The sequence below is a fragment of the Pinus tabuliformis genome, chromosome 5_1, assembly GCF_031772625.1.
Source record: "Pinus tabuliformis cultivar Carrire ecotype Pingquan chromosome 5_1, CPIR1, whole genome shotgun sequence".
Classification (NCBI taxonomy): domain Eukaryota; kingdom Viridiplantae; phylum Streptophyta; class Pinopsida; order Pinales; family Pinaceae; genus Pinus; species Pinus tabuliformis.
The window spans coordinates 562,882,131-562,903,908 of NC_142305.1; the positions used below are offsets into that span (position 1 = coordinate 562,882,131).

Below are 21,778 nucleotides of genomic sequence, written 5' to 3' on the forward strand. Positions count from 1 at the left end.
CATTTTCTCACAAACTACTGGGAGTTTCAGGACAAATAAGGGCTCATTAGAAAGGAAAAAATATACTCTACAAGATGGTATAGGATCCATGTTGATAGGCTACCTCCAAGATGACAATTTTTTTTTTTTTTTTTTGTGATTATTCTTAAATTTTATGCATAAAAAGTCTGGGACAACATGAGGAATGTTTGGGACAGTGTGGCTTCTTCATTCTTTGGCTTCTTCATTGTTATCAATGTCATCATAGGATCATAGAGTCATTATGTAGGAGTGCAACATCCATGTAGCATTATGTATCAACAGTGTCATCATATACTAGTGTAGTCATAGTGCAACATCATTAGGAAAGTTCCAAGGTAGTCCTCCATATGTCATCAAGGGTTAAGGTCTAGATCATCAAGGTACGTGCAAAATTATAGTTAGTTCAAGAACTTCTTCATTATTGGTTTGACATCTTTGTGGCTTGACATCTTCATTGATGGCATCCTTATCAAACAAGAGTTATGACATCATCATCTAGAATTAGGCATCTCAAGAATATTTGCCATCTCATCCAATGCCATATTGACATTAATGACAACCTTGATTAACAATAACAATTCATGTTCCAATGAGCACTCGAGGATTTCATCTTGCACTCTAAACTTGCTTATGTTTAACATCTAACACTTCCACGAATGCCCTTTTGTTCGACATGCTTAGGAGAGGATAATTGGAGCATTGTGCTGATAAAAGTTTTTCTCCCAACTTCTAATTATGCCTTTATAATGGAGACTTGGATTCCTTCCCTTCATTCAGTGTGCTCTATAACTCTTGGGTTTTCTTAAAACTTGGAATTTTTTAAAAGCCTTTGTTCTTTTATGGCCTGGGAGGTCCAAACATTAATGATATCATGTGATGTAGTCTAGGAAACAAGTCTCAAGTTTTGTAATAACTGACATGAAAAGAGTTCAGGAAAGGAAAGAGAGGCAACTCTTCTCTTTGTTTTAATGACATGTTCTTTCCACTGAGAAGTAGAGCATTGTTTGCATATGCAAAAATAATATGGATTGTCCTTGAACACTTAGACCTTAAAAGATGTAAAAGTAGTCACCAAGCATAAGTGACCATTTCTTCAATCATCTTTAAGAAAACCTAATTTAACTAACAAATTTTAGTACAATGTAATGGAGAAATGATATAGAAGTCACTCCCACAAAAATGAAAGTTTTACAAATTAACATCGATAGCACGATGAAGAGGATTACTTCACCAATCAATGCACAACTTTTAGGCTCTGAGTATGTTTTCAAGCAAATTATTTGAGACTCTAAACTCTGGAAAATTAGGCCATCACGTGTAGCTGGGGTGTCATTTGTAGTTTCAATTTAAGGGGGAATTGAGGCCATTGGGTTCAAATTAATGACTATGATGGTTTTGTCACTTATTAACCACCCTTACAAGGGTAGGCCAACCACTTTTATGAAATTTGAACCTTGGTGGAGTTGGGACAATACTTGACTAATCTCTTGTCATTGGTCCATAATTTTTGACAAGGTAAATTATCATGGAAGGTCTTGCACAACAAGGTTTTGACAATATTACTTTATTGCAAAACCTCAACCTTTAGAACTTGATCTTCACTCTAGTTCCCATGAAATCTTGAGACCTCCTTCCTTATTCAAAGCATTTGGAAGTCTTGTGATTGTTGATACAACTCTTGGGGCAAAAGTTAGATTAGACTATGATCTTACTGAACATCCAGATATTGATTCTGAGAACCTTGCACAAGAGAGAATTAAATTTTCCTTAAAAAAAGAGAGAAATATAATAACCACCTCCTTTGGGTCAGGAATGTAAGGGGGTGTGTTAGAGGAATATAATAGAAATTTCAATTATAAACAAAGTCTTACCAATAACCCAAGATCTTTACATGGTGGAACAGTGCCCTTATGGATTTTATCCAATTTTGAATTAATCAAAATTATCAAAATTTTGGAGGTACTCTCTAGCCTAGTATGGAAGAGATGTTGTCATGTCATGTAAACATTAGCAATTTTTTGATTAAAAGTTTTGACAACCCATGGTTTTTCCCATGATATTCTTCATTAATGTAGCCTATTTTGATCACTCTCAACATTTGATAGATTAAATAAATCTACTTTATATAAACAATTTCTATAATATTAATTCTCACAAATTTAATTAATAAAAAATGTGTTATTAAGCCCAACATCTATTAAATCCCATAGTTGTTAATGTGTAATAAATGATAAACACCATTTATATAAACATTTTCTATAATATTAATTCTCACAAATTTAAATAATAAAAAATATGTGTTATTAGGCCAAGCTAAACATTTTCTATAATATTAATTCTCACAAATTTAAATAATAAAAAATATGTGTTATTAGGCCAATCTAAACATTTTCTATAATATTAATTCTCACAAATTTAAATAATAAAAAATATGTGTTATTAGGCCAAACATCTATTAAATCCCATACTTGTTAATGTTGTGTAATCAGTGAGAAACAATTAACAACATTAATTGTTAAATCAATTTTTTTTTTTTAAACTTAAAATGCCATAATTTTAATCCATCAAATGTATTGTTTATTTCTAAATTTTAAGTTAATTATTCATCTTAAAATAAAAATAAATTAGGTAAGTGGTGGTCCCGTCACTTTCAAAATTTGAATTCATGTCATCATTAGAAGGCAGGGTTAAAACAGCCAAACGGTTGTTCGGAAAAAAGCATAAATCAGAAAAAGCATAAATTAAAAAAAACAAATAATGAAACAAATATAATCACCGACCTCATTAAATGCGATTGGCAGGGTTAAAACAGCCAAACGGTTGTTCGGAAAAAAGCATAAATCAGGAAAAGCATAAATTAAAAAAAACAAATAATGAAACAAATATAATCACCGACCTCATTAAATGCGATTCGAGTTTGGACGCCTGGCGGGAGAGGAGTGATGTGTCCCTCGTCGGCCTGGAGACAAAGCAGACGCGGATGTCATCGGAGTTGTTTCACCGGACTTCTAACCCCAGAAGAAAATACAGGGTATTCCTCTGGCATTTACTACAGAGCTCCAGACAGTTTATTCCTCTGGCATTTACTACAGAGCTCCAGACAGTTTATTCCTCTGGCATTTACTACAGAGCTCCAGACAGTTTATTCCTATGGCATTTACTACAGAGCAGCTCCAGTTCTGGGAAGAATCCCTCCAGTTCTGGGAAGAATCCCTTTTAATTGAGAAGCGGAGCCGGGCAAACCTAAGACGGTGGGGAATAACCCCTTTTAATTGAGAAGCCGAGCCGGGACGGACGGTGGGAAGCTGTAATATGGAAGAGGAATGGGTTGATCATGAGATAATTCCGCCGTTGAGTCCACCACCGTTCCTTCCAGCCAAAAATAATGGTAATTCACGCCGTTTTTCTTGTGCAAAAAGAGGACGGGGTTACTGCACAATATCATGTACTTCCTGCAACAACACAAAACTCGAATGAAAGCAAAGGTGAGCATTAAGTTCACATTCAGAATAGTAGCATTAAATTCACATTAAAAATAGTAGCATTAAGTTCACATTCAGAATGCGAATGTGAGGTTAATTACGCAGCAGCAGAGACAGAGACTGAAGATGATGATGGTGATTTGATGTTAGAGTTTAGCCACGAGCTTCGGACGATCCTACACTAGTGGCTCCAGTTCAGATGCACAGGGAGTTCATGTAATGTGATGGTCTCTTCGGTGGCCATGGACGCAGGACAGAGCAGAGTTCGACTTGAGTGTTCAGGCGATATGATGGCAGCGTTCTTGATTGTTTGTGGCGTCTGCTGTGTTGTTGATGGCGGTCTTTTTGGTTGTTTATGGTGTCTGCTGTGTTGTTTTTTGTTTTTTATAATTTTATTTTTGGCTTACTGTTTCCGTCGATTTTGGTACTGTTGGCTCTCTCTGGTTATTCTCTTCTGAATTTTAAGCATGGCCATGCCGATTTTTGGTTTTGATATATTTTTTTACTTTGGGGTAAATTTTAGCTTCTGGTTGCTTTCTCCGCTTGGCTTCGCTGTTACCAATTGTTTTCATAATTTTATTTCTTGGGGTTGATGAATGGAAAATGAAGACGGTCCAACCCAGACCCAAAAAAGCAGACGAGCGGAATGGAGGTACTGATAGGCATCTGAGCTAGTGGCAACTTTCCCTACCTTTTCCACAAGCAGGAGAAGCACCGATTGCACGTGAAAGGAGCATTCACAAGTATAGTTTCCTCATCGAGATGTGCGAGCCGAGTACCAAGCAAGGATCAATGATGCCATCGCCTTTTCGTCTGATTCGTATTATTTCGGTCACCAGCGAGGTATCTAAGTGCATAAAGCCCCAAGGAATAGCCAGAATCTCACGCCTGGGTTTGGCACTCCGATCTGAATCGAAACAGCCGATGCAGATTCTATTGTTGCAATGGGCACAGGTGAAGATACAAATTATAATGTGATTTGTTTTAAAGTTTAGAGTCGATGCAGATTCCACTTATACAATGGGCACTGCTTCATTTCTCTCATTTTTAGACACAAATTATAATGTGATTTTTTAAATGAAATTTTAATGTGATTTCTTTTAAAGTTTAGAACCAGCAATGTGAAGGAGCCATTTAATATTTTGGTGGTCTGAGAGGGAAAGAGAAAGGTCCATCAGCTTTTGGTCCAAAACCTGTGGATCGTCCTCATTTGAAGCACAAGCACAGTTAATCTCTTCCTGTCCTTAGGTTGTTTTGGTCTCTTTTTAATACTTTTTTTATAATATGTCACTGGCTCTTCAATCTTTTTTAAGTGATTTTGTTATTTTTTTAATATTTGTTTTACATGATCTTTTGGTTTTATTTTGTTAGGTTCAATGCTTGGGAAATTATCTCTAGCCCTAGCAGTGGGGTCAGGAGAAGGTGAAGGAGGACGTGCAGTGGAGGCAGGGGAAGGCGGAGGAGGAGAAGTGCAGTGGAGGCAGGGGAAGGCGAAGGACAAGGAGGAGGTATTTTCGGTTAAATTCAACTCTTATTCTTCTACATAATTATATCAGAAGCATTTTTAAGAATTTCTATCATGTGCCTTGTAATGCACGTAAATAAAGGTGGATGTGCACTGTTGAATCTCTCCCTCCTCTCACAGAGAGGCAGAGGGTGGAGTGTGAGTCCTATTTGAGCTCAAAACCCCCGTAAGCCTCGTCATTTTCTCCTGACATATGTAGGGTGTACGAGTTTCTGGTTTTACAAAGGATGTACTTCTACCTGTAATTTATGTTAAATATTTTCTTGTAATTTACAATTTATGGTTAATATCTCTCATTTTTTTTCAGGAAATTTTTTTTAGGCCCTTGACTCCTTTCGGGTGGTGGGAGCAAAAGCGATTTGATCGGTGGATGCAATAAATGTTGCTATCTCGCCGAACACATTCGACATTAGTAATCGATCGGGAAACCGTACACGGGTATCAGAGGGTTAGTAAGGAAATAACACCTTCGATCGACACATTAGTAAGGAAAGAACACCATCGACGGGAACACATTCCAACACGTCGATCCGGAAAGCATCGAAGGAAGGGTAAGCTCCCAATGTCTCATGAGTTTTTGTTTTCTTCGTGTTTTTAAAATATTTCTCATTATATTTTTCTGGTTTTGTTTTCGTTGTGTTCAATGGGCCAGGAAATTAAGGCTTAACCCAAACAATTCAACTAATGAAAGTTCCAATGCTTCATGGGTGTAGTGGGTGCAGCAAAGGCTAAAGAGCAGGTATGTCTGGTTTAATTTATCAAATTTTATGCAACATAATTATATGACGTGTGTTTTGAAATTCAAAGGGGCTAGTTTATGATTTCTGGTCTTTGCAAAATGTACTTATTTCTACCTTAAAGTCTTTGGTCTCTTTTTCTTTACCTATATATATTCCATGAAGACAAGTGCATATTTGATATTTTAGGAAGAAATCAAAATATAGATATATAGATTCCTTCCATCACTCCCGACATACTTTGCCACTTTTGTTGCTTGCTCAGATTTTACCACTCCAAACAGACTTAAACAACTAAATTTACACTAATTAAAATGACCCATGTAAATAGTCTTCCAAAGGCAATAGACAATTGTTGGTATGAATACAAAATTACAAATAATACTTAAAACATTAAAAACCAACTATCTTCTAGGAAGTTTCAACTTTCTTTAATAAGAAAACTATTTCTTCATACAATAAATTCTTCCACCAGATTTGCAAATTAGTCAAAAAGGATTTTGACTAGTTTCAACATCGTTGCCTGCAATGACAATATTTTCTGAAAACTGTCATTGCAGACAATGATGTTGAAACTATAAACATGCAGAAAGGAGAATTACAGATTTAGATCTCACCTCTGTAATTATTTCCATGATTGTAATTTAGCTTAAGCCTAGTGTAAGGGGCTCATTAAACTTCATCCCAAGGATTCTCCACCAATAATAATTAAATCATCTCCAACTACATTAACAATAGTTCTTATCAAAGAAAAACATTGATTGATGAAATAGACACATGCCTCCAAACCAGTTGCTTAGGGTCCAACATTGATGTGTCATTTTGTTATGATGGAAAACTCTAAAAAATGCTCAACCCTCTTTCTGTTTGACTCCATTTGACTCCATTTTGCCATTTGCAAGATTAACAAGAAATCTGACATAGTCCCTATGCATGAACATCTGTCCCTTATAGGCACTTCCATCCTTGTATATAGTTGCATCTATAGGTTAAGGCCATGTATAACCTGTATGTTCAACTCTGCCTACACACGACTCTGTTACACATACCCACAATAAATTCTTCATTTTTGTTGGGTATGGTCCAAGACCCTTTATGCTTACCCTTTATGGTCCAAGACTTCTGGTTCCAACTTGGGGACTAGTGGTCCTCTCGAGAACACTTGGGAATCCCAAAATATCATCCTTGCTTCAACATGTGGTTGCTAAAATGAATTTTGTAATCCATTGAAGCCACCTCAAGATCTCCAAGGTGTAATTACCTTTTCCCCTGTGTTCTTGATTGCTAAAGAAAACAAAGCCATGTCAAAATGTGATTGCTTGCATGAAAATCTTTCATTTTACTTCTAATCCAATCGTCCATTGAGTCAAGAGCTATCATCACTTTTCTCCACAAGCCTTCATACCTTTTCATTCTCCATGAGCTTTTTGTTGCTAAATCTTGGTCAAATAGATGAATATTCTTTAATTCCTCTATACTCTTTATGGTTTTGCAATCTTCTTCCTCTTAAAATATGGTATTCCTTGCCTTTATATTTTTCTTGTCCACTGGAAGCTAAAATACATTTGGTATTCCTTCCCTTTATCTTTTTCTTGTCCATAGGAAGCTAAAGTACCTTTTTCTATTTTTTCCCAACATTCCTTTTGGTATCTAAAGCTAAAAAATGCCAATAAATAGGTATCCCCTCCAAAACTAATTTGACCAAAGTTAGCTTGCATCTTTTGGATAACATCGGTAGCAAGAATTAGTCATCCTCTCTTCAATTTTTTCACAGAGCCAACTCCAATGCTTGAATTTGTAGTTAGTAGGGTTGCGGAAAAACCTTAGATATTTTAACCTTGCATCAATATTTGAGCAAATTGTCTCTCTACCTTCCTCTAGACTATTGAACAACACTAAGGATTTATGAACATTCACATACATCCATTTTGCATGCTCAGGGATCTCTTTATACTTTTCTACTTCCACAACTGTTTACATGCCAAACAATTTTTTTTCATTTACAAATAGTAAATAGGACAAGGAGAAATAGGTTCTCATTTTAATATCCTTCCCTTTTAGATGCATTCACCATTATGCTCAAACCTTTTGCAACCAACATTGACAAATAAGGAGACATAGGGCATCCCCACATTAGACCCCTAAGAAGTTGAGAAAATGCACCCCATAATCTAATTTACTACTTAAGATCTCATCCCAATCTGAATCAAAATAATCCCATGATCTAACTAGCCAACCCTATATTAAGCCTTAGCTAAGTCTAATTTCATCATAATAGTTGAAATTTTTTACTTTTTCTTATATGTAGTCCTCGTTGTGTTATTCCTCACCACATTGTGAAGAAAACCAAACAACGCTTTTGAGACAAAGTCAGGGGGAATTCTTTCTTCTAAGCCTATTTGTTGTAATTATTGTTGAAATTTTGTATGCAGAATTGCATCGTGAGATAGGGCTATAATCATCAAAATTTTATGGATCGTTTTACTTTGGAAGAGCTATAAATGTTTCATTCAATGCAATAATACTTCACTCTAAACTCTAGATTCTTTTATCACTCTCAGCAACTCCTATTCTAGGAGGTCACAAAAAAATAAAATTTCATTGCCCAACTATGTGGACTTAGTCTATTTGGTTTCTTAAAAAGGTTGTAGAATTGATTTGAGTCCCTCTTTGGTTACTTTAGCTTCAAGTTTTTCATTGTGTTGTTCTTCAATCACTATTATGTTTGCCTTAGGAGGTTCTTGGAATAAACTTTTGAAGTGCTTTTCTCCTCTTGATGCCATCTTTGAGAATTTTCATAGCTTCCTCCCATCTTTCTTACTTATCTCCCATGTATTTTTGATGTTTCATGTAGTTTTGGAAGAATTTAGTATTTTGGTTGCCCTTTATCAACCAAGTAGCCCTATTCTTTAGTCTCCACTCAACTTCTTCCTGCTCCAATAGATTCATTTTTATTTCTTCTAAATTTTTTAGATTAATATTCTCCTTTTTTGTAATGATTTGTTCCTTTTATGTTTCAAATAATTTCTTGATCTATTCCTTGGTCTCAGCAAGCTTTTTATTTTTTAATTTTTTTTGGTTTCCCTCTTGGTCTCCCTTGGAAAAAGTCGTAATTTTCATTAATGAGGAAAATTACATTTTGCAGATGCCAATGGCATATACTGCATTGTGGGCTAGAAGCCTATCCTTGTGAGTTCAAACTAGATAGAGGTGTACTCCACGCAGGAAGACACTGCTCTGAGCTATGATCTTCAAAATTACTTATGTACTTACTCTATGCAGAGAGTATCAAAAAATAACTGTCATGTGAAAATAAACTGTTTGATAAAAACTTCATATAAATATTTATATAAAGACAACACAGGAAAATATATACAGCAAAACTTTATATCAGCTCCCATTGAGCTTTACTAATCTGATATCTCTATGAAAGGTCTATGATAATACTGATGGAAGGTTCCATCAGTTTGCTCCAGTATGCTCCAAGTGCCTATAGGCCTGTGCGCTGCTTCCTTGGATAGTAGATCGGCAGCTGTGTTCCTCTCCCTGTATATATGTTGACAAGTAAATGTGTCAAATAAATTTATAAGTCTGAAAATTTCTTCCATGATGTGTCTCAGAGAAAAAGCATGACAAATTGTAACTTTGTTAATCCAATTGCATATAGTTTTTGAATCTCCAAATAGTTGTAAGTTTCTACACTGTTTTTCCAAGGCAAAGTGTATGGTGTATTTTGCTGCTGAAAGCTCAGCAAAATTGTTTGTCCCTCTGCCCATACCCATTTGAATTTTGTAAATATGATTTGATGTAATATGGAGGACAACGCCTCCCCCACAGCCAATGTCTTGAGCTGAACCATCAAAGTATGCCCAGGGGTGGGATTGGTTTATGCTCTCGGGGATGATATGCCTGGGATTTGGATTTGTTTCCTCCTCTGGTATCTGTTGGTAGTCTGCTAGGATTTGTGCGGTAATGTTTGGCCAGTGGGGGGGAGAATTTTGAAATATGATTCTGTTACGGGCAATCCAAATGGCCCAGCAAGTCAGTAAAGGGATGTTTTTTGTTCTTTCCGAGGATACATTGGACCACCATCCCTCCTAGGCTTCTTGAATGGTTGTGCCTTGCCACCTAGGGAGGGAAGGTATATGAGAGTGGATAGAATTCCAAAGCTCCCTCGTGCATGGGCAAGTAAGAAAAAGATGATTCCCAGTTTCATTGTCTGCTTTGCAGAGGCCGCACCAGAAGGGTCTGTGAAATGATCTTTTGGTCAAGTTTTCTCCTGTTGGGATTTTGTGACGCAGAATGGTCCACATGAGGAGTCTGGACTTGGGTGGTGCTTTAAGTTTCCAAATGCTTCTCCACCAAGGTTCACACTGCGGAGGTTTCAGAGAGTTTATAAGAGCTATGTATCCCTCCTTAGGTGAGTATTTCCCGTGCTTTGCGAGAGCCCAGATAAGCTCATCCTCCCCTTCCTGTATCCTGATATGGGATTCTGTGAGTGCCCCCGTGTATTCCTTCCAATGCTGCTGCCATTGTCGAGGGATCTGTAACGTCCTTCCAGATTTCCAAGCTTGTTGTAAAAAAGTAGAGCGGCCATTGTCTGCTATATGGTTAATGTGTGTGATCCCTCTGGAGGTGAGGTATGCTCTGAGCTCCTGTGGGAGTCTGTGAGCGTTCCCACAACCAATCCAGGGGTCCATCCCTATTTTAACAGCTTCTCCTGACTGTATTCTCCATGTGAGTCCATCCCTGATAAGGGGCATAGCTTGGAGGACAACTTTCCATATGATCGATTTTCTAGCTTGTGTCCACTGAGGTTGTTGAATCCAGTCCATAATATTTAAAGGAGCTATGTATTTAGATGTGGCCACTTTAGTCCACAGGCTGGAGGACGTGACTAGTTGCCACCCTAGTTTGGCCACCATGGCTGTGGAGAAAGAGTCTAGTCTTTTTATACCCCATCCTCCCCACTTCTTTGGGAGTGCCAAAGAGTCCCAATTTGACTAGGCGAAGATCCTTCCGGGTTGGTTTCCTCTCCACAGGAACCTGCAGCATAGGTTTTTGATTCTGGATAGTATTCCTTTAGGAATCCATGCTAAAGACATCCAGTAGACTGGAGTTGCTTCCAGCACTGCTTTTATGAGTATCAGTCTTCCTGCTCTTGATAAATATTTTAGATACCAGATGTTTAGCCTTTTCTCCAGTTTGGTTATGAGCCAGATCCAGTCAACAATCCTATAACCATGTGGTTTTAATCTATAGCCCAGATATTTTAATCCCTCGTCCAGATGCAGTAGGTTATAGGGGAATCTTCTCAGGGCATATTGGACCTCGTATGGAGTGCATCCTATAGCCGTTATAGAGGATTTCCCATTGTTAACCATCATGCCAGTGGCTGCTAGGAATATAGTGAATGTATTGAGAAGTGCAGTCACATCTCCTATACTCCCATTTAGGAAAAGTAACACATCGTCCACAAAGAGCAGGTGCGTTAATGTGCATCCTTCAGTGATGCGGATCCCCCTAAGCCTGCCTCTTCGATGTTCTTCCTTTATCAAGAAACTGAGACCTTCCATGATGAGTAAGAAGAGGAGTGGGGACAAAGGACATCCTTGCCTGAGGCCTCTTTCGGAATGGAAGAAAGGTGAGGCCGCACCGTTTACCAGGACACTGTATGATACATTAGTGATACAACTCATAATCCATCTTATGAATTCAAATGGGAAACCCAGGTGCGTTAAGAGCATTCTGAGGTATAGCCAGTTGACTCTATCAAAGGCTTTTGAGAGGTCAACTTTCAGGACCATACCCTTCAGCTTGTGGGTCTGGATAGAATGTAGGATCTCTTGTGTCGTTTCGACTGCTTCATGTATTTGTCTATTCTGTAAAAATGCAAATTGTTCAGCTGAGATATGGTTGGATAAGATTGGCCGAAGTCGATTTGCTATAATCTTGGAGATCTTGTATATACAATTACATAAGGATATGGGCCGGAAATCATTGAAAGATGTGGGATTGTCCAATTTGGGAATAAGGGCGATAAAGGTTGAGTTGAAGGCCTCATACATTCTTCCAGAGGTTCTGCATTCCTCTATAACTTGTAATAGGTCCCCCGGGTCTCAAAAAAAGCCAGATAGAATTCCACAGTCCAGCCATCCGGACCAGGGCTTTTATCTCGCTTGAACCATTTGAGAGTGTCCTCTAGTTCCCTCAGGGAGACCTCTTTAATCAAATCCCCTCTTTCATCTTGGTCTACAAACCTTGGGAAAAGTTGGGCTGTCTTCATTATGTCTCCCAGGGTGGCATTTGGTGGCGACTTATAAATGTTACAGAAGTGGGTAGAGGCCATAGCTGCCAGCCGGGGAAGGTGTTCACAGGTTCTCCATACTCATCTAATAGCTGCCAAATAGTATTGATAGCTTTCCTCCCATTTGCAAATTTGTGGTAGAACTTGGTATTGTCATCCCCTTCCTTCACCCAGATGGCTCTGCTTCTCAGTCTCCAGCTCTCTTCTCTGTTCTTCAGGATTTGGTTTCTCTTGGCCAACAGAGAGGTTATTTGCTCTTTGTGCTCAGGGGAGGAGAAGATTCCTTCATGGTCATTTTCATACTTCTCGATGGCTTCTTCAGATTGTTTGAGAGTATGGTCTTCCTGCTTCCTCTTCTTATGAGCCCATTTCTTAGAGAGGCTCTTGAGTTCTTTAAGGTTTTTTGCAAAACCTTCCGATATAGTCCTTTCTGCCGCTGGGGGATGATTTCTCCAGTAATTTGTGACAAGGTGGATGTATTCAACATCCCTCAGCCAGGCTGCATTAAATTTGAAAGGACCTTTAGGCTTGTTCATACCTCCTCTGATTTCCAAATAGATCGGCCTATGGTTTGATATTCCTCCAGAGCCCACCCACTGCCTATTTCCCAGGCCCAAGGTTAACAAATGCTCCTTAATGAGATATCTATCAAGTCTTCTAGAGAGACTATCTGCTCCTAATCTGTTATTCCTCCAAGTGGGCAATATTTTTGGGGAGGGGATATCTATGAGATTGTGATCCTCCAGTTTGGCCTCGAAAAATTTGAGAGGATATCCCTTTGGGCATTATGTCCCCATGATTCCACATAACCGATGGAGAAGTTTAGATCGACGAGATTATCCTTTTGAAGAATGTGAGAGTCAAGGAATCTGCTCCAAAACTCTTGTCTGTTGTGATAGGGGCCATATATATTTATGATCCTGAGCTCAATATCGAGTTCAGAGGAGTATATATCAGCTCCTATGTGCCCCGAACTCCCCCACACATTACAGATTCTGATAGATCGATTATTAACTCCTAACACCAGCCCCCTAGACCTCCCTGATGCATCGAGGGTATGGAAAGTCCATCTAGGTAGCCAGGTTTCCAAGAGGTGGGTAATGACACTCCCCTGACCTAGGGTTTCTTGCAAAAAGAGAATGTCAATAGGTTCTGTTGAGAGCAGTCTCCTCATGGCTAATTTTTTTGCAGGGCTAGCCAACCCTCTACAATTGAAGGAGAGGAGCCTCCTGGGTATTCACTGCTCTAAGTACTTGATCAATGGCCTGTTGTTTGCCTGAAACAATCTCTTCCCCTGCTTGTACCTTGGCTTTGGATAGGGAGGATGGTCTGCCTCTAGCCGATTTTAGAGGAGGAGGAGAGGTGATGAGTCCGATACCCAGAGAGTCAGGGGCCTGCGAGCGAAACCTGGCTCTGGTGGGGTATCTGAAAGGAAGAGGGCTGGAATGAGAGGGAGGATCATGTAATTGGGAATTTGGGGGAGGTAGAAAGATCTGTAAATAACATATAGGATAGCTGCAATTTTCCTATGGGTCTTCTGTCTTCTTTCTTGAGCTGTTACATTCTTTGCTGTGGCACCTGTTTGCAAAATTTCAACATGATGTGCAGTTACTTTCTTTCTATTATGCTCGTGCTCCTGCTCTAAAAGTCTCAATTAGCTTAAGCCTAGTGTAAGGGGCTCATTGAACTTCGTCCCAAGGATCCTCCACCAATAATAATCAAGTCATCTCCAACTACATTAACAATAGTTCGCACCAAAGAAAATAATTGATTGATAAAATAGAAACATGCCTCCAAACCAGCTGCTTAAGGTCCAACATCAATGTGTCATTTTGTTATGATGGAAAACTCTAAAAAATGCTCAGCCCTCTTTCTATTTGATTCCATTTGAGTCCATTTTGCCATTTGCAAGATTAACAAGAAATCTGACATGGTCCTTATGCATGAACATCTGTCCCTTATCTACTATAGGTGCTTCCATCCTTATATATAGTTGCATCTATAGTTTGAGGCCATGTATAACATATATGTTCAACTCTGCCTACCCACAGCTCTGTTACACATAGCCACCCCCATCAGGGGAATGCAAAGCATAAATTTCTCCCATATCTTAATACTGTGAATTTTTAGCTTCAGGGTCGTTATGGTATATAGAATAAAACAAAAATGGGAAGTCAGCATTATTTCAATCCTTAACAAGCTAATGTTCTAGGTAGTCTTCAAATTCAATGAATTATTATTGTTCTAGGCACCCTGTTACAGTCAGTTCACACCCTCTATATTTTTTTATGTTATGTAACGAGAGCCTAAGGGTGTTGTTTTGCTCCCTCCATCATACCACCCCCATCGGGGAATGCAAAGCATAAATTTCTCCCATATCTTAATACTGTGATTTTTTAGCAATATTTCAATCCTTAACAAGCTAATTTTCTAGGTAGTCTCAATTATTATTGTTCTAGGCGCCCTGCTACAGTCAGTTCACACCCTCTATATTTTATATGTTATGTAATGAGTGCCTAAGGGTGTTGTTCTGTGGTTTGAATCAACGATTACCTCTATATAGCAAGCCTTGACTTGAAATGTGTCAGTGATGCATCATTGGATTAGTCCTTTTGACAGGGTACAATATGCTTGCTGCTTATCAGGTTTGATAACTGTGTATGCAGCCCCTTTCATTTGCTATTTGAAGGTAGAAAGATCTGTAAATGACGTATATGATAGCTGCCATTTTCCGATGGGTTTTCTGTCTTCTTTCTTGAACTGTTACATTCTTTGCTGTGGCACCTGTTTGCAAAATTTCAACGTGATGCGCAGTTACTTTCTTTCTATTATGCTCGTGCTCCTGCTCTAAAAGTCTCAATTAGCTTAAGCCTAGTGTAAGGGGCTCATTGAACTTTGTCCCAAGGATCCTCCACCAATAATAATCAAGTCTTCTCCAACTACATTAACAATAGTTCGTACCAAAGAAAATCATTGATTGATGAAATAGAAACATGCCTCCAAACCAGCTGCATAAGGTCCAACATCAATGTGTCATTTTGTTATGATGGAAAACTCTAAAAAATGCTCAGCCATCTTTGTATTTGATTCCATTTGACTCCATTTTTCCAATTGCAAGATTAACAAGAAATCTGTCCCTTATCTACTATAGGCACTTCCATCCTTGTATATAGTTGCATCTATAGTTTGAGGCCATGTATAACATATATGGTCAACTCTGCCTACCCACAGCTCTGTTGCACATAGCCACAATAAATGTTCCATTTTTGTTGGGTATGGTCCAGGACCCTTTATGCTTACCCAACAAAATGACCCTTATGCTTACCCAACAAAATGATGGGTAACATCTGGTTCCAACTTGAGGACTAGTGGTCCTTTCAAGAACACTTGGAAACCCCAAAATCTCATCCTTGCTTCAACATGTGGTTGCTAAAATGAATTGTGTAATCCAGTGAAGCCACCTCAAGATCTCCAAGATGTAATTACCATTTTCCCGTGTTTGATTGCTAAAGAAAACAAAGCCATGTCAAAATGTGATTGCTTGTATGCTGGCTTCTCTCTCAAAGAGGCATTTGTATTTGTTTTTTTAGGGACAACAAAATATTCGTCTAAAAGAATGATGACATCATCAATGAATACAAATTGCTTCCTTGACATGTTTGGCTTATACCAATAGCTTGCTTTAATCAGCTGAAGGTCAAAATTTGGTAGGGATCAGTCTCCTTGAGTAGTTTGAATGGACTGTTTAGCCTTCAAGATACTATTATCTAGTGCATTGAACTCTTCTAAACTTGATGAGATCAACTTGAAGTGCAATGCTTAAAGGCAATTAGAGAACATAGAATCATTTTTCAGATGACTTTTGCAGCCTGGAGTAGGGCAAATGGGATCATCTGAATAAGTTGATCTAATATGTGCTGATTGCAAAATACATGGCTGAAAACAGTGATACCAACTTTTTCAAGAATGTCATTAGAGATGACACAGAGCCAATGAACCTTTCGAACAATTTATGAGATCCATTTGTTTTTATTTTTTGGGAAGTTTCCTTGTTGCTTTTGCAGAAGATCTCTAAGTAGAAATGAATATGCAAATTTAAAAAAAGAAAAGGATGAATTTCATGCTTAACGAAAACATAAGTGCATCCATAATATATTCACATTCATCCATGTTTACCAAAAACAGAAGAGCATGCATAATATATTCACATAGTTTTTTTTCATAGTTCCTACAGTGGCACAGACCTTGAACTGAGCTCGTGAATGAGCTTCATCACAACCATCATTAGCCTGGAATGTGTTGAGATTTAACAAAAAGGTTCCTATGTTGGTGATTGAGCTGCAAATCTGATGTTCTGAATAAATTCTCATGAAAGCCCATATATTCATCATAATGAGGACTAATTTGATCCTCTGTACCCCTAATGGCTCCCTGGTAGTAGAAGCACAGTCGGTCACAAGAGGCAGTGCCAATTGTTACACGCAAAGTGCTGGAATATAATGGATGCCCAAACTCTGCGCCATTTACTTGCTCTATCGAGTGAATCTCATTATCTTCTTCTCCATCCAGTTGGGAAAAGGAATCCTTTTCAACAGGTGTAGCCTTTTTATTTTCATTGAGAATGAAGTTATAATCCTCATTACTACTACCATATTCCTGCAACAAAACTTTTTCAATGATGCCAGCAGGGCTGGCCTCAGTGGATTCTTTGCAAAGCTTCAGGTTAATAGCACATTTCTCAGTAGTTTCCAGCTCACCTCTTACCCTAGTTCTGTCCTCATCACAATTTTTAGGGATTTGCTTACTTTGTGGCCCACCATTATGGTTGGAATTTTCCCTTTCAACCTCAGAGATCGGTTCTAGTTTTAGCACATTTCTCAGTGGTTTCCAGCTCAGCTCTTATGCTAGTTCTGTCCTCATCACAATTTTTAAGGATCTGCTTAATTTGTGGTGGCTCACCATTATGGTTGGAATTTGCCCTTTCAACCTCAGAGATTTGTTCTAGTTTTACTTCACCAATGTTATTAGCATGCTAGGTTGCCTTTTCTCAACCTACCTTTTCTGCAACCTCGAGGTAATTAGCTTTAAAAGTGTGCAGAATCAACAACCTACAAATTGCTTGATACCATTTGAAAAGGATGGGCATCATCTTCATTATGATTTGGGCTACTATAATTTGGCCAAAATTTTCTGTCATACTGGTTATGTTGCTAGTTACATTTCAGACTGTTATGGTTGTCACATGGACTGTCCTTAGGGGCAGCAAATTAAATTTCCCTATAAAAGAAATCCTTTTCCAGATTTGCCGTACTCCCACTGGAGAACTATTATTAACATAATGCTCTTACATATCAAAATTAGTAATAGACTTAGTATCACCAAAAATTTGTGCAGCGTTATCACTACAGCACCCAGGGTTGTCCACGTTTAGGCCATGATTAATCTATTTTCCTTCACATTTAGGACTCTTATTAGCTTGTTGGTTCTTATTTTCTGCCTAGGGAAATTAGCAAATGGATAGTCTTCACAAGGATGCTTAGCCCACAGAGATCTAGAATTTAACCTTTCAACCTCAAAGATCTGTTCTAGTTTTAGCACATTTCTCAGTGGTTTCCAGCTCATCTCTTACCCTAGTTCTGTCCTCATCACAAATGGATAGTCTTCACAAGGATGCTTAGCCCACAGAGATCCGGAATTTTCCCTTTCAACCTCAGAGATCTGTTCTAGTTTTAGCACATTTCTCAGTAGTTTCCAGCTCATCTCTTACCCTAGTTCTGTCCTCATCACAATTTATAGGGATTTGCTTGATTTGTGGTGGCTCACCATTATGGTTGGAATTTTCCCTTTCAACCTCAGCAATCTGCTCTAGTTTTACTTCACCAATGTTGATATTAGCATGCTTTTCCCATGTTATGGGTTGCCTTTTCTCAACCTAACTTTTCTGTAACCTCGAGGTATTGGCTTCAAAAGTGTGCAGAATCAACAACCTACAAATTGCTTGATACCACTTGAAAAGGATTGGCATCCTCTTCATTATAATCTGGGCTACCAATTTGGCCAAAAATTTCTATCATACTGGTTATGTTGCTAGTTACATTTCAGACTATGATGGTTGTCACATAGACAGTCCTAAGAGGCAGCAAATATAATTTCCCTATAAAAGAAACCTTCTTCCTTTTTCCAGATTTGTGGTACTTCCACTGGAGAACTATTATTAACATCACCCTCTTACACATCAAAATTAGTAATAGACTCAGTATCATCAAAAGTTTGTGCAGCGCTATCACTACAGCACCCAGGGTTGTCCATGTTTAGGCCATGATTAATCTATTTTCCTTCACATTTAGGACTCTTATTAGCTTGTTGCTTCTTATTTTCTGCCTAGGGAAATTGACAAATGGATAGTCTTCACAAGGATGCTTAGTCCACAGACTACTATATTCACTATGACCTTCACTATTTTTATCACAATCAGGGTCCTCATTAAAGAATACAAAGGAAGGCTTTTCTCTTGTGTGAGATGAGATGAACTCATGCAAATGACATGGGTGAAAATTTGGCTTTTTTTCATCAACTACCTGCCTGTCATAAACTGGAGCAGTAAACAAGTTTTCTGTGTGAAAAACATACTCTTCAATAACAATGGTAGTGATGTCTTGTTCAAACTCTTCAACAATGTCTTCATCTCTATTATTGCTGCCACAAAATTGTTCCTTTGGGACAACAAACTCATTATCATGTGATTCAATTTCTTCAAAGGACACAAAAAGAGCTCTCTCCCTTGTGGTGCTTTGTCTTCATCTTCATACTCAGCAATGCCTTTATGACCTTCCCAGAAACCAAGCAGATCTTCCTCCTTAAGGAAGCCAATAGCTCTTTGTAACTGTCTTCAGAACTTTGGCATCTTGTGCCCAACACTTATAAAACTTTCAACAAGGGTTGCCAACGAGGCTATGATCTTTGGACTACAAGAGTGTCTAAGCCAATCATTATTTCCTTGTCCCAAAGAATGAACAAATTATCTCATCATGATATTTTCATGTTTTTCCTTGAATGTTGAAATATTTCCCATGAATGCCAATGCATGTGGGACAACAACTAAATAGACACCATCAAAATTTGGAAGCCTCTCATCGATTTTTAGGGAGGCCTATTTGCGTATCCTGTCATATTGTCAATGTTTAGCGTTAAAAATAAAACATGCAAAACCTAAGGAGCCATCTTGCCATGCAAATTCAAAATTGATGATAAATGCAATTTTATACCTTTTTCATATTGAAGTTGGCAAGGTGAGTAATTAAATGCCTTCACAATGATGCTTATCTCACCTCACAAGCATCAAGTCTTCAAAGTCCTTGAAGAACAAGGACTTTATTCTTCCAATGGAGTCACCTACGTCAATGGAGTCACATAAGTCTTCAAAGAATAAGGACTTCATTCTTCCAAAGGAGTCACCTAGATGGAAGGATTTTCAAGATTGAGCTTCATCCAATGTCGTCTTCCAAGAAATGGATTTTATTACCGACATCAACATTAAAATGTTACAATAAAATCTCACACACTTCTTGACATAAAGTCCAAAAGATAAAGTCTAGAATCTTTTGTACTCAAGATGGGATCAAGTGTCACCTCACCAACCCTCTTCTCACTTCACTCAAGATGGGATCAAAGTGTCACCTCACCAACCCTCTTCTCACTTTTGGCCAGCTCTTCTCCAACTCTAAGGGGGATTTAGAGCTTCTCCCTAATAGAACTTAGGGATCTAATGTTGTGATCAAACCATGTCAAGAGCCCCCTAAGGTTTCTACTTCAGATACTACCAATCAAAGGATTGAACCATTAAGTTTTAAGGTGGATAGGATTGCTAGGGTTTTTTTGAGGGAATTTCTAGGTTTGACTTCAAAGGGAAAGGTCCCCAAACACATACGAGGAATCACTAGGAGAGTAAAATGCCAACAAAATAGTTTAAATGGTTTATGGATAAAAAGGGTGATGGAGGATAGAAGATCAATTCCTTAGCTTGCCAATATATTTTCAAGAGCGTATGGGGTCAAGGCTTGCCAATATATATTTTTTGGAGCATATGGGGTCAATGAACAACACAATCAAATTGAAATGAAGTAGATTTAGTTTCAAAGACTAGAGAAAACTAACTTGTGTGCCCTTGAGGTTTGTCCTAGGCATCCTTCAATCTTCAAAGATGGGACAAGGGAGAGCAAGCTCAACTTAGGTCATCTCAAAAGAGCTTTAGGAGAATTCCAAAGAGGCTTGGAGTAGATTTAGTTTCAAGAACTAGAGTAGACTAGTTTGTGTACCTTAGAGGCTTGGGATAAGGACCTTACAATTTTCAAGGATAAATAATAGAGGGAGTTTCATTTAGGTTACATCAAAGGAAGTTGATAAAAATCTTGCTAAAGGAAGAATGAGATAATATACCAGCAAACCTAAGGTGAATATTTAATAACCCTTATCAATAAACTTGAACAAGATAAAGAAAAATCGCTTACTCAATTTATCAAGCATTCATCAAAATTCACCTATAATCATCCATGAAAAGAAATCTATCCACATCAACAAGGCTTTCCTCATCAAGATCTACCAATATCCATTAAGAAAGAAAACTATCCAGACCAACAGAAACTCCTTAAGAAGTTTCTCAACTCATCCATCCATAGCCAAAATTAAGAAACAAGAGAAAATTTCAAATTTTTTACATTTGTAGGGATTTCAGCCATCGTCCAACAATGAGAAAATGAGAGGAAGTGCACCACTATATATAGAGGTCTTCAACTTCCCTTACATTAAAATATTAATTTCCTAGGCTAAATGCTCCTAATCCTAGCCTATGAAGGGAAAAAGGTCCTATTATTCAATTAATTAATCTAAATTACATAATGTAAAGGGCATTCATGCCACATGTACGAAGTGAAGGGGCACAACCCCTCAAAAAGTGACCCATCTCTATAAATGAGGGGTTTATAGGGTCTTTAACACAACATCTAGCCTCCAAAGGCCCGCCCTTCAATGTTGGAAAAACCCGTAAATAAGTGACCCATTTCCATGAATGAGGGAATTATAGGGGCCTTTAGCACAACATCTAGCCTCCAAAGGCCTGCCTGTGTTGAAAAAATCCTTCAACTTGCCACCAAAATCCTCTAGTCTCCCTCGAATGTGGGTGCAGAAGCCCCCAAAACATCCAATGCATCATCTAAAGGGTTTCCAAAAGGGATTGCTCCTTTCACCTCTTGTATAAGAAAAATCCCAAGTCTTCATCAAGTGTGGTTTCATGATGAAGTGTCAAAATCTCCAAGAGATGCAACATGCCAATATTTCATCATTTATTCAAATAAAACCTCTAAAGGATGGGTGGGCCCCTTTATATGAGAAAACTTTTTTTTTTGGTAGGTAAGCACCCACAGGGATTTGAACTAGTGACATATCACAAGGAGTGCCTTAACAGTACACCCATTCACCGTCAATCCAAAACCCCGTGGGCATATGAGAAAACCTTTCAAAGGGGTGCCCCTTTAACCAATATTAATATCTAAACCTATAGAGGTCAACTCTAATCAAATTTCCTGAAATGTCCAGCTCTAAAGGTCAACTTGGATTCATTTTACTTCAAATATTACACCTTAAGTTGACCTTGCAATATCATTGCATTTTATAGGTTGACCCAAGGCCTATGGTATATAGTAGGTTGATT

General features: G+C 38.2%; 1 long non-coding RNA gene across 1 annotated transcript in view; it reads left to right on the forward strand.

The window, feature by feature from the left end:
- Positions 1 to 2,966: 2,966 nt before the first annotated feature.
- The window catches only part of LOC149166067 (uncharacterized), a 36,520-nt gene continuing 17,708 nt past the window's right edge, over positions 2,967 to 21,778 (forward strand). The window contains exons 1-6 of the long non-coding RNA XR_016260830.1: positions 2,967 to 3,506; positions 3,654 to 4,457; positions 4,615 to 4,729; positions 4,875 to 5,011; positions 5,336 to 5,579; positions 5,681 to 5,767. This is a non-coding gene — a long non-coding RNA (uncharacterized LOC149166067). The remainder of the gene's footprint in view (positions 3,507 to 3,653; positions 4,458 to 4,614; positions 4,730 to 4,874; positions 5,012 to 5,335; positions 5,580 to 5,680; positions 5,768 to 21,778) is intronic.